Raw genomic sequence first — 16,829 nt, 5'->3', positions numbered from 1 at the left:
GTTCCACTCGAGTGTCGGATTACACCCAAGATCCCTGGAGCCCTTCCCAGCTGGGATGGAGCCTCCCAGGGGTAAGGAGAAGCAGTTTCCCCCGGTTATGGAGCCTGACCCAGGGGAACCTATACTGTGCAAAGGCTCTGGTGCTGGGGATTCAAGTCCAGTGTCCCAGTCTGCTGTAAAATCATCCTGCATGCAGTCTGCTATGGAGGTCACTGTGGAAAGCCCCAGCAGTGTGTCTAAAGCCTGTGGTTTAACTACAATTACTGACCTATCTACAACAGCTGGTTTATCTACACCAGTGTTCCCTGATCCTGCAAAGACTGCTCCTAGTTTGCCTACTAGTGGATCCCCTGCTGCATCTGTTAATGGCCGGAGCATGGAATCTTATGTGGAGCCGCTGCAGAGTACCGGGGGCTGTGCTCCCTTTTCAGCGGGTGCTAGCGGCGGAGTCCGGTGGTCAGGAGAGCCGGTGAAGACCTTAATAGGCAGCCCTGAGCTCCCCCGTGCAAGCGCTGTGAATGGCGTCGGGATCCGGCGTCTGGAAGTGAAGCCGCTGGAAGGAGAGTGTTCTGCCGCTGGAGCCCCTGCTGACGCGACGGTGAAGAGGTTAGTAAGTCCGGCCGTCGGCGGGTTCCCTGCGTGTGATCGTCGCTCTGTAGATGCAGGGGCTGGTATAGTGGCCCCTGGGTCTGCGGCACCAGTGTGCACTGCTGCCAGCCTTAATGTAAAAAATCAAAAGGAGGTGGAGGAGGTTTTGGATGGTGATAAGGACAATCAGGGAATAAAGCCCCCTGCTAGTAATGTTCCATCCATGCCAACAGGTGTTACTAAAGTGGTTCCCCCCATGTTAAGTTCGGCTGCCAATAAATCAGTGACAATGATTAAGGAAGGTGACGTTCAAGTGGCGCCTATTTCTACATCTGCTGTGCTTAAAAAAAATCCTGTGTGCCCAACTGGTGATGAGACATCTATGATTAAGGAAAAAGTGACTGGCGGCTCGGTTGCTGTGAAAATTGAGGGGTGTCTAGTGAAGATGACTCCCTGTACAGTGAATTTAAGTCCCCCCGTTTCCGTGCCATCTGGATCTGCTATGTTGGTGTGTGAGGGAAAGTCTGTGGCTGCTACCGTGGGACCGGTGACCAGGTCCAGAGCTGTTAAACCTGTGGTAGCCCCTGCAAAGTTTATTGTGGGTAGCTCAGGGATCGGTGATGTCAAGAAACCAGCCACTGTGGCCTCTGTGTCAAAAACAAAGAAGCCGGGGCTGAAGTGTGATGCCTTGGTGGAGTCAGGTTCGTTGCTCGATGTGGTATCCTCCTCTGACACCGAACAAACGCAAGCACAACTCTCATCCGCTGCAATTGGGGGTAATCTCCCTGCGACAATTAAGTTGGAGTGTAGGGCGGCTGGTGCCCGGAGTGTATCCTCTGACCTGCCTGTGGAGGTCCAGGACAAAGTGACAGAGCAGTCTGTCTGTGAGACGGGTTTGTCATCTGGCGACTCCCAATCTTCTTGTGGGACTAGCATGGCAATTATCGATGAGGGTAGTAAGGAGATGGAGATGCAGGACTTTGCTAGCACTGGTGAATCGAGTATTGACATTGCTGAGTTGAAAATGTTAGTTGTTAAGAAGGGGATTTTGATTGCGGAGAAGAAGAGGAGGAGGAACACTTGTCCAAAATGGGAAAGGGAGAGGATGGAGGGGGACATACGCAGGTTGGAGCTTGAATGTATATGTTTGGAGGCCAGGATGCTAGCACTTCAGAAAGAGCTGGAGGAAGAGGAGAAAATTGAGTGTGAGCCAAGTGGATCGACCGTGCCTGAGGAAGAGGATCCAAGGTGTGATGGTGGTGCTTCTGCTGGTGAAGATGCTGTGGATTCTGCGATGGATCAGGGCCTGGAGTGTAATGTTGCTATGGTGGAGGAGGCGTCTCCTCTTTTGATTGTGGAACAGCGGTTGGATGGTGGTCTGGGAGGTGTCGCTGTTCAGGCTGGTGTTGCTTGCTCGGGGTCGTCCTCCCAAGATCTGGCCTCCTCCGCTGGGAAGCAGGTTGCGTCCATGGTGGGTCCGGCGCGTGCCGGTGAGATGGCTGAGGCGAGTCTCCCCAATCTGCCTACGGGTGGTGGCGTTAGCAAGCCAAGCATGGTGGCAGGGGTGAGTGGTGCCAAAGACGCCACTGGCACTAATGTTGATGGTGTCACTTGCTCTAAGGCTAGGGCTAAAACAAAACATGTTGCCGAGACTGGTGTTAAGAGTGTGTCGGTGGGTCCAGTGTCATCGTGTGGACTTGCCCAAGGTCTTCCGGCATTAAGGAAAGAAGATTTATCTGCAGAGGAGCGGGCTATTGTTGATGGTCTATATGGTAGCTTTGGCGTACCTGTGAGATCCTTGCCAGCTATATCCGTTATTAGAACCTCTTTGGCCAATAAAAATGCTAGTTCTGTATCTGTTGGGCAGGGTGCTGGGCGGGGTAATGTTGTAGGCTCTGTTGGGCAGGCCTCGCCTCAGGTAGTTCTTAAGCCGGGCTTGTCCTCTTATGTGGGTGCTGTCTCAAGTGGCAATAGGATTGTTGCTCCAAAGGTGTTTTCGGCTTCTGATCAGGCTGGTAAGCGTCGCAACGTGGTTTCACTTAAGTGGATAGGGGTTGAGGAACCCCCTTCTAAAGGGGATTTCCTGGAAATGGTGTTCTCATTGGGTTTCCATGCCCCTGATCTTTTTGCTTGCATCCACCCTGTAAAGACCCCTGACTACGACCTTAGTTTCATATCTTACCAAGGGCTGCGGGTGTTCTGGGAACAGTGGAAGCTAAAGAAGGGGTGTGAGCCGTATTGTCGCTATAAAGCGGCGGCTGTTACTCGCCAGGATAGAGTCCGTGCAACTGTATTGGTCAGGAATGAATCCCTCCCTGCTGCAGATATTGGCTATTGGTTAAGTCGATATTGCGACATCTTGTCTCCTCTGGTGAAGATTGATTTCACGAAAGGTGTGTGGGGTGGAGCCTGGTCGGCTGTGATCAGGCTTAGGCATAATGGTCAGGTGCCTTGCCATGTTCCCTCTGCTGCTTTCATTGGGAGAGACAAAATCCAATGTTTTTATCCTGGTCAACCTAGACAGTGTCACCGCTGCGGAGACTTTCGTCACCTAAGTAGTGACTGTACTGTCCTGAAATGTGCCCTCTGTGGTAAAACTGGGCACGTGGCGAGGGATTGTGGCAACGTAACCTGCAACCTTTGTGGGTGCGAAGGCCATCCTTATAGTAGGTGCCCCAAGGCCTCCCATAACCTTAAGGTTATGGGGGAAGAGCTAGAGAGGGAAATGGGGCGTCTTTTTGAGGAGGAGCGACGGGAGGTTGTAGAAAAGCAAGTGGTGAGGGCGGTGGTAGAGAAGAACAGTGTGGTGAGGAAAGTGTCTGCTGAGGTGGATAAAGATGGCTTTCAGGTGGTTGAATCTAAGTCAAGGAAAAGGTTGGCCAAAAGAAGGGATTCAGACCCTGGTATTTTTTGTGTTAATAGATTTCAGTTTAACTCTGAGGAAAAGTCTGAGGTGGAGGACAGTGATATCGTCTTATCTGAAGGGCAGCTTGTCCAGGTCCCAAAGGATAAACCCAAGAAACAAAGAAGGAGGTCCTCTGTTAAGAGTTTCTTTGGGAAAGTAGCATCCGTGGTGGAGGGGAAGGGGTGTAGGAGGAGTGAAAGGAGGAGAAGAAGTAATGAGGTTGATAGTTCTGGTCAGGTGTTTTCAAAAGTTAGATCGGTGGTAACATCAGACACTGATGGGAAACCTCAGAGTTCAGTCGGGGAAGATGTGGGGGATTTTTCCTCCATGCCTTCCTGTACCCCTCAAATCCTTTCCTCATTGCCCCATGATCTCGTGGATCCTACCCCTGTCCCTGTGGACCCTAGGTTCTTTCCCGCTTCTCCAGGAGCGGAGCCTCCTGATCCGGGTCCTCCTCATGATGATTTGGGCTGAGATATTTCTGCTGTTTTAGGGGAGGCTCGGGGCATGGACCTCTCTGTCTCTCCCACTGCAGGTGAGAGTGATACTGAGGAGGTGTTTGTTGGGGAGGATGATCCTCTTCCCTTGGGGACTAGTTTTAAAAGGTATGGCTCCGATGAGGAGTCAAGTAGGCAAGCAAAGAGAAAGTGATTGGGTCCTACCTTACAATCCAATGAAACATGGATCCCCAGCCTATACGATGTGCCACAATTAATGTGGCTTCCGTTTTGTCCGAACGTGCTCGTTTTATGGCCTTTGATTTTTTCAGCACAATTGAGGCTGATTTTTTTATTTTTGCAGGAGACCAGGATTGGTGATCTGGCGGTTCTTCATAGAGCAAAGCGTGAATGGAGGCGTGGACCGTCTTTCTGGTCTCTTGCGGCCGAGCCGTACGGTGGGGTGGCGGTGCTTTTTACCGGTATGGTAACCGTGCACAGGATTGTAGAGTTACAGGTAGGTAGGTGTATGGTTTTGGATATAAACTTGAAGGGACAGAACCTACGGCTAATTAACATCTATGAGCCCCAGTCCCCAAGGGACAGGAGATGTCTCTTCACGGAGATAAAACCGTTTCTTTTTTCAGCCCGGCAGATTGTCTTTGGTGGCGATTTTAACGCTATCACTAGGCCAAAAGACAGGGGGGGCACAAAGACAACCCTGGGTCATGATTCCAATTTTTTAGCTAGCATGACTAGGGAGGCTGGTCTAGTGGATGTGCATGTTCGCCATTTTCCAGACCTCACGGGTTACACCTTCTATTGTGGTAGTCGTAGGTCTAGGATAGATAGGTTTTTTGTTAAGGAGTCCGCGAAAACTTTGCCTCCTGAGGTGAAGCTAGTAGAGTTCTCCGATCACTGTATTCTGAGTTTTGCTTTGAATGCTTCGGAAACCCCTCAGAAAGGGCGGGGTCTATGGCGGCTGAATTCGGGGCTCCTGAAGGAGGAGATGGTGAGACAGTCCTTTAGAGATTTCTTTCAACTACAAGAGACTCTTTTGGAGGCAGGTTGGAGTAGATCCGAGTGGTGGGAGGAGTGTAAAAAGCGTACTCGGGGGTTTTTCTGTAGGCTGGTAGCCCGGAAAAACTTGAGAAAACAAAATGCCTACTATGACTTGCGAAGGAAACTTGATTTCTTGATCTCTGAGCGTGGAGATAGTGGGGAGATCTCTCGTGTGAAGGCTCGGTTGAGGGAATATCAATACAGTCGCATGGCTTCCTTGATTTTGGAGAGGGATTATGGAGCTTACCACTCACCTGATCCCTTTCAGAATTGTAGAAAGTCGGTTGATCTGAAGGAGGTGCGGGGTTTGGTTGATTCTCGGGGTGTCCTTCGTGAGGATAGGGAGGGCATTCTGGGGGTCATCAGATCCTACTACTCCGATCTTTTGTCCGAGCAGCCACTCATCAGAGAAAGGATGGAAAGGTTTCTTAGGGAGACACCTGGGCTCGGGGGCCTTGATGCCTCTTTTGACTCTTTGGGAAGTGATGTGACGGCGGAGGAGATCAGGAAGGCCATAGACGGTTTGTCTATAAAGAAATCTCCGGGCCCGGATGGCTTAACATCTGAATTTTTTAAGGCATTTTCGGACCTCTTGGTTCCTCATCTTGTGGAGGTTTTTAATGAGAGCCTGGCTGAGGGTTTGCTCCCTCCCTCCATGAGGTTGTCCGCCCTCATATTATTGTCCAAAGGTAAGGATCCATCTCGTGTTGAGAACTGGCGCCCCATCGCTCTTCTCAATACAGACAGGAAGATTTTGGCAAAGGTGCTCTTCAATAGGCTGATGGAAGTTTCCGGGCTGTTGCTTTCTTCTTCTCAGCATGGTACCGTGAAAGGCCGTAGCACCTTTAGTGCTGTCCTTGGCGTCCGGGAGGCTGTGGAGCGATGTCGTGCTGAGAAGTGGGGAAAGTACTTGCTGGCATTGGATCAGTCTAAGGCTTTCGATAGAGTCAATCATGAGTACCTGTGGGCCTTGCTTGAAAGGTATGGACTTCCAGTGAGGGTGGTGGATTGGCTTCGCGTTATTTAGAATCAGGCCGAGAGTTTCCCGCTTGTCAATGGTTGGGTAGGTCCTGCCTTCGCGGTTAACTCCGGTGTCCATCAGGGTTGTCCCTTGAGCTCCCTTCTGTATGTGTTCGCAATCGACCCTTTCGTCAGGAGGGTTGAAAGTGGTGCACTCGAAGGGGTGCAATTGGGGCCGGAGTGTCTGCTGAAGGTGGTGGCCCATGCAGATGACGTCACGATTGTCGTGTCGTCTACGACTGAGGCACGTGATGTGGAACACCTTATCTGCGAGTACTCTGGGGCCTCGTGCTCCATGATAAACCAAGACAAATGTGAAGCTTTCTAAATGGGGGAGGAAGGTGAGGAGTTCAGCCTTCCGGACAGCCTTCCCCAAGCCAATTCGTCAATCAAAATCTTAGGGATTTGGTTTAGTCGTGGTGATTATACCACTCTAAATTGGGTGAGTAGGCTGGAAGTTGCTGCCCGTAAAGTAGAGAGCTGGAGAAGATGGAAATTTTCTTTCAGGGAAAGGGTTGACCTGTGTAAGACTCACCTGATCCCGGTGTTTCTTTATGTCAGTTATGTGTGCTGTTTGCCTCAATCTTTGTGGTCCAGGATTTATTCTTTGTTCTTCCTGTTGTTGTGGGGGAACAGGATGAATCTCGTTAAGAGAGGCATCACCTACAGACCGAGGGCAGAGGGTGGACTTGGTATGCTCAACCCTGTGGTGTTTTTCACATCCACTTTTGTAAAGTTACATCTTGGGAGTCTGTTTTTGGAGGCCCCCCCTCGGTGGGTAGAAGGCTTTAGGGTTTGGGTGCACCCCTTCCTCAGGTCATGGATAGATGGCGGTCAGGTGAGAAACCTCCGAGTTGATAAATGCGGATACCTCCCGATCTACGTCATCTTGTGCTTGAAGGTGACAAGGCTATGGGGAATTTTGATGAGTGAAGTCAAAGGCTTCTCTAGAAGGGAGTTGGAGAGGAGCATTTTGCGATCTCATTTTTATGCCCAGCCATCGCTAAGGGACTGCCCGGGCAATGTGTACTCAGCTGGCTTGAATCTGATTAATTCTCGGAGGATCCCACTGAAGTTCAGGGACATTGCCTGGCTTCTTTTTCAAGGGAAGCTTTATGTTAGGGGGAAGATCGGGTTTCGAGGTGCCAGTGATCGTGTTTGCCCACGTGAGGAGTGTCCTGGGGTGGTGGAGACTGTGGACCACTTCTTGCTCGAGTGTCCCTTTAATGTAAAAATTTACAAAGCCGTTTCAGCCGCTTTACGCCTTCCGTGCCTTTCGGGGCTTAGTTACCCTGAGTGGGCGTATGGGGCGTTCAAAAAGAGGTTTGGGAGGTTTGATTTAGTCACCATTTACTTAGTTAGTTTAGCGGTCAGGTACCACACTTGGAGTGCACGGTGTCTAGTTTCCCTTAGAAGGTTAGTCCTTCCCTGTACTGAGGTGGTTGGTACCATTCTTCACAAGGTAAAGAGGATGATGGATATGGATCGAGGGAGGATGGATGCCGTCAGTTGGTCCAGATTTTGGCGTGGGTGGCTGAAGTCTTTCCTTCCTTTCATCCTTCTGGCTTTCTTTTCTTTCACCCCCTGTAGATTTTGTGTTATAGTTTTTTTTATGTTATGGTTTTAACATACGACTAAAAGCTAGTGATGAGCGGATTCGGTTTTACTCGGTTTTACTCGGTTCTCAAAACTGAATCTTATTGACTCACTGATGTCACGTGTTTTGGATAGCCAATAAGATTCGGTTTTGAGAACCGAGTAAAACCGAGTAAAACCGAATCCGCTCATCACTACTAAAAGCTCACCTCACTTTCTCTATGTTTGGATTTTGTTGTGTGTTATGGCTTGATTTTGTACATATTGGTCTGTATATTGCTATTGATTGTCTATTTGACAAACTATTATTAATCTTGCCAGTGCTATGGACTTTTGAGTTTATTTGGCATTGCCTCTTCATACACTAATCTGATATATTATGCCATCGTAGTCGGACTAAAGACTTTGGACAATATTATTTAAGTATGGCTTTTGGCTGGTATCACCTTTGTTTATGTAAGTTATTATTTTTTTTCTCGTGTTTGTTGATTGCTTTGTTTTGTTGTTGCAATTTTTCTAATAAAAACATAGCCACTCCTAGATGGGCCAGGTGTTTGTGTCGGCCACTTGGGTCGCTTATCTTAGTCACACAGCTACCTTGGTGCGCCTCTTTTTTTCTTTGCATCATGTGCTGTTTGGGGACTATTTTTTAAATCTGCCATCCTGTCTGATACTGCAGTGCCACTCCTAGATGGGCCAGGTGTTTGTGTCGGCCACTTGGGTCGCTTAGCTTAGCCATCCAGCGACCTTGGTGCACCTCTTTTTTTCTTTGCATCATGTGCTGTTTGGGGACTATTTTTTGAAGTGCCAACCTGTCTGACACTGCAGTGCCAGTCCTAGATGGGCCAGGTGTTTGTGTCGGCCACTTGGGTCACTTAGCTTAGTCACACAGCGACCTCGGTGCAAATTTTAGGACTAAAAATAATATTGTGAGGTGTGAGGTGTTCAGAATAGACTGGAAATGAGTGGAAATTATGGTTATTGAGGTTAATAATACTATGGGATCAAAATGACCCCCAAATGCTATGATTTAAGCTGTTTTTGAGGGTTTTTTGTAAAAAAAAAAAACACCCGAATCAGACAAAAAAATTTCAGGGAGGTTTTGCCAAAACACGTCCGAATCCAAAACACGGCAACACCACAGACCTGCCAACACACAGCAGCGTGTGCTGACTGTAACACAATGCTGCTGCTGTTACTGGCAGGACGGGATAGCTTCAGAGCTGGCACAGAGCTACTCCAGCCGGGGGGCCCCCTAAAACTGTGGGCCTTAATCCGGCTCTGCTGCCGGCCCCCCCTTAATCCGTACCCCCTGATTCCCCCTCTCCTCCTGTCTCCACTAAACAGAACAGAGAGTACAGGAGTTTCCCAACTGCCCCCCGCCCCCACCACGGGACACTGCGGCCCGCGGGTGGGACAGCGGGACAGACCCCAAAAAATGGGACATTTGGGAGGTATGGGGGTGTGTGAGGGGGTATGCCGTACAGACAGACGGGCACCAGCTCACTGTGTGCTTGACTCCCCACATCAGCATACTCAGCAGGGTCTCTCTGGCGCGGAGGAGCGTCACTTTCTGGCACACTCCACGCTTCTTAGCTGCAGTTTTGTGGGGCACCTGCCGCTGTGCAGGTTCCGTGCTGCCTCTGTTATCTCCAGCCCCGGCAACCCCACCGCTAGCTGGGGCTAACCAGTGACTCCCAGTCTCCCCTTACCATGGTGCCCGGCAGCCACGCAAGGTCTGCGCTGTGTGACTGGAAGCAGGACTCCAGCCTGAGAGAGTCAGCCATGCCAAGTCTCCACCAGCAGCAGATCCCAACAGGTTGGAGTGGAACAGCAGCAGTGACTCTGGTAATACACACCCTGTCCTGGCATCGTCACCCCTGTCCTGGCCCCGTCACCCCTGTTCTGACCCTGTCACCCCTGTCCTGGTATCATCACCCCTGTCCTGGCCCCGTCGCCCCTGTTCTAACACTGTCACCCCTGTCCTGGCGTCGTCACCCCTGTCCTGGCCCCGTCGCCCCTGTCCTGGCCCTGTTACTGCATGCCCTCCAACTACCTTTTTGGCAGGTACAGTACCCGCAGCGCCTCCAGACCCCTCCTCAATGCACCACACCTCTGCACCCTCCCCTCCACCACATGCGGCTCCCCACCCCTCCCCCACACGCTGTGCCTCCAGACCCCCTACACCACCCATGGCTCCCACTCCCCCGCCCCTCCACCACCCACAGCACCTCCAGACCCCCTCCACCATCCAACCCCCCATATATGTCTCCCCCCACACCTGCCCCCCCTCCACCCGCAGCATCTGCAGACACCCTCCTCCATCCGCGGTCCCCCCCACCCCTCCACCCCCACCCATGGCACCCCTGCACCTGCCCCTCCACCACCTGCAGCGCTTCCGGACCCCCTTCCCCATACGCCGCACCTGCCCCTCCCCCACCCGTGGCGCCTCCGGACCCCCTACCCCACCCCCGGCACCCCCGCCACTTCCGATCACACAACGCCTCCGGAACCCTTCACCCATCCGCAACATCACCGCACCTGCCCCTCCCCCACCCGTGGCACCCCTCCCCCACCTGCAGTGCCTCTGGACCTCTTCCCCATCTGCAGCCCTCAATCCTCTGCCCCTCCCCCACCCGCAGCACCTCCCGACCCTTCCTCATCCGCCTCCCCCCCGCGCATCCGCCCCCCCTCCACCCGCAGCATCTATAGACACCCTCCCCCATCCACCGTCTCCCCCGCACCCGCTACATTCTCTACATCATGCCCTGCAGGTTCTGTTCACGCCATCGCAAGGGGCTGCGCCTCCTTCACCATCGCACGCCCTTTCATTGTGCAATATTTAACCACTAACAAAGGAATGCAGGTAATACTCCATATAATACAAATATTGAACCCCAGAAAGGTATGCAAGGGTTAAGGGGGCGTAGCTCCTTGCGATGGTGTGAAGAGCGCCCGTAGGGCGCGATGAAGCACCTAGTATAGTATATATACACACACACATACAGTATATATACACATACAGTATATACACACACACATACAGTATATATACACACACACATACAGTATATATACACATACAGTATATACACACACACATACAGTATATATACACATACAGTATATATACACACACATATATAGTATATACACACACATACAGTATATAACTATATATATATATTGTGACAAGAACACTGGGATAGTGTTTGAGGGCAGGTATATTTGTCCCAGGTTCTTGTCTTACATGTTTTAGAAAATGTTAACTTCTAGGAAAAATGCTTTTTGTTTTGTCTGAACCTTTTCAGTTTGCTGTAAAAGCTGGGTAAAGGCTCTGAGAGAGAGATAAGGCGAGTTCTAGACATTGGGCCCAGTTAGGGTCTTTGGCCTCACAGAGGGCTAATCAGGGTTTCAGCTGTGTAAGAGTGATATAGTGCTTCTAACCTGATTAGTATGGGCAGACTGCCTGGGAAGGCTGCAGGATCTGTGTGTGAGAGACACGCTTTCTGATGCAAGTAAGCTATACAGTATGTACTGAAGAACTCTGTGTTTTGTTTAGTGACAGTTAGGAACATCTTATGTTTAGTTAGTGCCGGACAGGCAAGGTATTTTTATTTTGGGGTTTGTTTTATTTTCTGTTTCAATAAAACTGGCCGGGGTCAGTTGTACCAGAAACTGGACTTGTGTTGTTCCTCAGCTGCTGCGTGCTGCCATATTCCCCAGGAAAAGGCACCTTGCACCCCTACAGTGTTACAACTTGGTGGAGAATGCGAGCAGGCCGTTCTGCGCATAAGTGAAAGCAGCAGCTTTGTGAGGCCTGCAGAAAACGGTGGTTTATGCAGATACAGCCCAGTGTGAAGTTACTGAGACTCACCCCTGAGGGTTTGATATATGTCCTGGGTGAAAGCAGCTGCAAAGCCGCCTGAAAAATCTGTTGACATGGAGGATCTGCTTAAAGCCTTGCTGCAAGCTACAGCGGCTCAGCAGGAGGCCAACCGACAGCAGCAGGTGGCAATGGAGGAAAATTGGAGACTACAGCGTCAGGATAGAGAGGCCTTAGCAGAAGTGGTGCAGAGACTTGCAGCTCGGGTTGGAGATGTGGCCGTCAGTGCTCCAACCAGCTCTAGTTCTATACGAGCCAGTCACTTCCTGCAGAAAATGACAGAGGCTGATGATGTGGAGGCCTATCTGACCACGTTTGAAAGGACTGCCGAGCGTGAGAACTGGCCGAAAGCACAGTGGGCCAGTCTGCTGGCACCTTTCCTGTCAGGTGAGCCCCAAAAAGCTTACTTTGATTTAAGCCCTGCTGAGGCTCGGGACTATGATAAACTAAAGACTGAGATCCTGACCCGCCTGGGAGTCACGCTGTCAGTACGAGCACAACGGGTGCACCGTTGGCTGTACGCCATGGAGAAGCCTCCGCGCTCCCAGATGCACGACCTTATTCAGCTAACAAAAAAATGGCTGCAGCCAGAGACATTAACTGGTCCCCAGATGGTGGAAAGAGTCGTCATGGACCGCTACTTGAGATCTTTGCCCATGGTCCTGCGCAAGTGGGTGAGCCATGGAAACCCGGGTACTGCTGACCAATTAGTGGACATGGTAGAGAGGTATTTGGCAGCAGAGGAACTACTGATGACCACCCAGCAACCCATAGATCCTCGACAGCGCCCTTCAGTAAAGACTGGTAAGACTGTTCCGTGGGAAAACGTTGCTGGGCGGTTAAGAGAACGCAAGGCTGGAGAGACTGTAAACACTGGCCCTGGAAACAGGCCAATGGGGCTAGAACGGTCTATGCTGCCCAAATGGGTTGATAATCGTGTGGTTAAATGTTTTAGGTGTGGTATGCCAGGTCATGTTATTGCCAATTGCCCAGTCACGCAAGAACCCATGCAATGTGATGCTGCCTTTGAATGTCGCAGAATGTCTTTCTTTGCTAGGTTAGCCTGTACTGTGGTACCTTCACCTGAGCTGGAAAAACAAATGTGTGATGTGTTCTTAGAAGGTAACCGGGTAGAGGCCTTGCTAGATTCAGGAAGTTTAGTTACCCTCGTGAAAGCTGGGTTAGTGAACCCCTTAAAGGTCCAGCAAATACCTATTGGGGTAACTTGCATACATGGGGATACCCAATATTATGCCACTGCTGAGGTGAATATAGAAACTTGTTGTGGGTCAGCAATGGTTAAAGTGGGACTGGTCCCTACCTTGGTGCATGAGGCCATAATAGGGAGGGATTTTCCTCATTTTTGGAAACTGTGGGAATCACGGTTATCAACAGATGTGAGAAGTAAAAAACCTGTTGATAATACCGGTGATTTTTTGGATGTACGTGGGTCTTCGGAACTTTCTGGCCCTTTGCCTTTTGCTAGTTTGGCTGGGGAAGTGACAGATGGGGAGTCCAGTGAGGACCCTCTTGCCGGGAACAGAGACATAGTAGTTAGAACTGAAAGCGTGCCTGACCTGGAGGTAAAGAAGGATCTGTTTGCGTCTGAACAGTTAAAGGATCCTACCTTAATAAAGGCTAGAGAGAATGTTAAGATTGTTAATGGGGAACCTGTGGTACCAGGTGACAGGGTTACGTATCCCCACATGGCCATCTGTAATGAGCTCTTGTACCACATTGTCAAAAGGGGTGAGGATGTGGTGGAACAGCTGGTAGTTCCCCAGCCTTATCGGAGAACGGTACTAGATTTAGCTCATAGTCACGTTACCGCAGGACATTTAGGGGCAGAAAAAACCACTGAAAGAGTTTTACAAAGGTTCTTTTGGCCAGGGGTTTATAAAGAAGTGTCTGAATATTGTTCTTCCTGTCCTGAATGCCAGTATCATGCCCCTAGACCCCATTTCAGGAGCCCACTAGTTCCCATGCCTATTATAGAGGTCCCGTTTGACAGAATAGCCATGGATCTCGTGGGGCCCTTGTTAAAGTCTGCTCGGGGCCATCAGTATATCCTGGTAATTATGGACTATGCCACTCGATATCCTGAGGCTGTCCCTTTACGCACTATCACAACCAAGGCGATAGCTAGGGAGCTGGTGCAGGTATTTAGTAGAGTGGGAATACCAAAAGAAATTTTGACTGACCAAGGTACTCCATTTATGTCAAGGATCATGAAAGAATTATGCAAGTTATTTAAGGTCACTCACCTCAGGACGTCCATCTACCATCCCCAAACTGACGGGTTGGTGGAAAGGTTTAATAAAACATTAAAAAGTATGTTAAAAAAGGTTGTTGAGAGAGATGGGAAAAACTGGGATTGTTTGTTGCCCTACTTGTTAATGGCCATCAGAGAAGTTCCTCAGTCCTCTACGGGGTTTTCTCCATTTGATTTGTTGTATGGTAGACACCCCAGAGGGCTGTTGGATGTTGCCAAAGAGACGTGGGAAGGACAGCCCACTCCTTATAGAAGCGTTATTGAGCATGTAACACAAATGCAGGATAGGATTGCAGCCGTGGTACCTGTTGTCAGAGAGCACATGGAACAGGCCCAAAGTGCTCAACAGAGGGTCTATAACCGGAGTGCCAAGATACGGGAATTTGCTCCTGGAGATAGAGTTCTTGTTTTGGTACCCACTGTGGAAAGCAAATTCCTAGCTAAATGGCAGGGTCCATTTGAGATTAGGGAAAAAGTGAATGAGGTTAATTACAAAGTATACCAGCCGGGAAAGAGAAAACCCGAACAGATCTACCATGTTAACTTAATCAAACCCTGGAAAGATAGGTTGTCTCTGTCAGCGGAGCCTTGCCCTTCGGTGTCTTCACCCCGGTTGCTTCCCGCAGTGAAGGTGTCAGAGACATTATCAGCTGATCAGAACAATCAGGTTAAAGAATTTCTCATCCAAAATAGGGAGGTATTTTCAGAGCTGCCTGGCCGAACGACCATAATAAAACATGACATTGTCACAGAACCAGGGGTCAGGGTTCATTTAAAGCCATATAGGATTCCTGAAGCTCAGCGAGAAGCTATTTCTAAGGAAGTTAAAACCATGTTAGAACTTGGAGTCATAGAGGAGTCTAACAGTGAGTGGTCCAGTCCCATAGTGCTCATCCCGAAGCCCGACGGTAGCATACGCTTCTGTAATGACTTTCGTAAGTTAAATGAGGTGTCCAAGTTTGACGCATACCCCATGCCCCGTGTGGATGAGCTTGTAGAAAGGCTGGGAACAGCCAGGTTTCTCACCACATTGGACCTGACCAAAGGTTACTGGCAAATACCTTTATCTGATAGCGCCAAAGAAAAAACAGCCTTTTCGGTTCCGGAGGGGCTGTACCAGTATAAGATGTTACCCTTTGGGTTGCATGGGGCTCCAGCAACCTTTCAACGGGCGATGGATAAAATTTTGAGGCCCCATAGAAAATATGCAGCTGCCTATTTGGATGATGTGGTAATTCACAGTACAGACTGGGGGTCACATTTGGTTAAAGTACAAGCAGTACTGGACTCAATCAGAGAGGCAGGGTTAACTGCTAACCCAAAGAAGTGCTGCCTCGCAATGGAGGAGGTCAAATACTTGGGCTTCACCATAGGCAGAGGTCTGATTAGGCCCCAATTGAATAAAGTTGATGCTATTCAAAACTGGCCTCGTCCAGTGAATAAAAAACAGGTAAGGGCTTTTTTGGGAATTACTGGGTACTATAGACGGTTTATTCCTAATTTTGCGACCACAGCGGTGCCGTTGTCAGACCTTACCAAAGGGAAGCAGTCAAATGTGGTGAAATGGAACCCTGATGCAGAAAAGGCGTTCCAAGCGTTAAAAGTGGCTTTGTGTTCACAACCGGTGTTGATAACACCAGATTTTTCAAAAGAATTTGTGGTACAGACAGATGCCTCAGAGGTAGGGATAGGTGCTGTGCTGTCCCAAACCAGAGATGGGGACGAACACCCTATCATTTATTTGAGTAGGAAACTCAATGAGCATGAAAAAAGGTATGCCATTGTGGAAAAGGAGGCTTTGGCCATTAAGTGGGCACTAGATACCTTGAGATATTACCTCTTGGGTAGACAATTCAGACTAGTGACAGACCATGCCCCTTTAAAATGGATGTATGTAAATAGAGGCAAGAATGCTCGTGTAACTAGATGGTTTCTAGCGTTGCAGGACTTTAAGTTTACTGTCGAACATAGACCGGGAACACAATTGGCCAACGCAGATGCATTGTCTCGCATCTTCTGTTTGGGGGCTACAAGTGTTCCGGCCCCTAGGTCGAAACAGGGGAGGGGGATATGTGACAAGAACACTGGGATAGTGTTTGAGGGCAGGTATATTTGTCCCAGGTTCTTGTCTTACATGTTTTAGAAAATGTTAACTTCTAGGAAAAATGCTTTTTGTTTTGTCTGAACCTTTTCAGTTTGCTGTAAAAGCTGGGTAAAGGCTCTGAGAGAGAGATAAGGCGAGTTCTAGACATTGGGCCCAGTTAGGGTCTTTGGCCTCACAGAGGGCTAATCAGGGTTTCAGCTGTGTAAGAGTGATATAGTGCTTCTAACCTGATTAGTATGGGCAGACTGCCTGGGAAGGCTGCAGGATCTGTGTGTGAGAGACACGCTTTCTGATGCAAGTAAGCTATACAGTATGTACTGAAGAACTCTGTGTTTTGTTTAGTGACAGTTAGGAACATCTTATGTTTAGTTAGTGCCGGACAGGCAAGGTATTTTTATTTTGGGGTTTGTTTTATTTTCTGTTTCAATAAAACTGGCCGGGGTCAGTTGTACCAGAAACTGGACTTGTGTTGTTCCTCAGCTGCTGCGTGCTGCCATATTCCCCAGGAAAAGGCACCTTGCACCCCTACAGTGTTACAATATATATACATACAGTATATACACACACACAAATATATATTTCAGAGGATCATTTCTCGCAGGATTTGGACCAATTAGACCGATTTGCCGCCAGGGTGCCTGACGGATGATACGGCAGACGGACAACACGGGGGCGGGGGGAAGGTGACGGGGGGAGCCTGACGTCACCCGGCCCCATAGCCCTGCATGCTATAAAGGACGATATATATATTGTCTATATTGGCTTGCAGGTATAAACGATCCGGCACCAGCGATGAATGACCGCGGGGCCGCGCAGCAATAATCACTGGTGCCTACACACTGAGTGATATGTACAATTTCTCATTCATTACTAAACGAGATCTTTCATATCGGCCGCACACATCGGCCAGTGTGTAGGGCCTATAATATCATATCAATATATATGTGTGTGCACCTGGG

The sequence above is a fragment of the Pseudophryne corroboree genome, chromosome 5 (assembly GCF_028390025.1).
Source record: "Pseudophryne corroboree isolate aPseCor3 chromosome 5, aPseCor3.hap2, whole genome shotgun sequence".
NCBI classification, from domain to species: Eukaryota; Metazoa; Chordata; class Amphibia; order Anura; family Myobatrachidae; genus Pseudophryne; species Pseudophryne corroboree.
The sequence above is the reverse complement of the archived record's forward strand: the minus strand, read 5'-3'. Positions refer to the sequence as shown.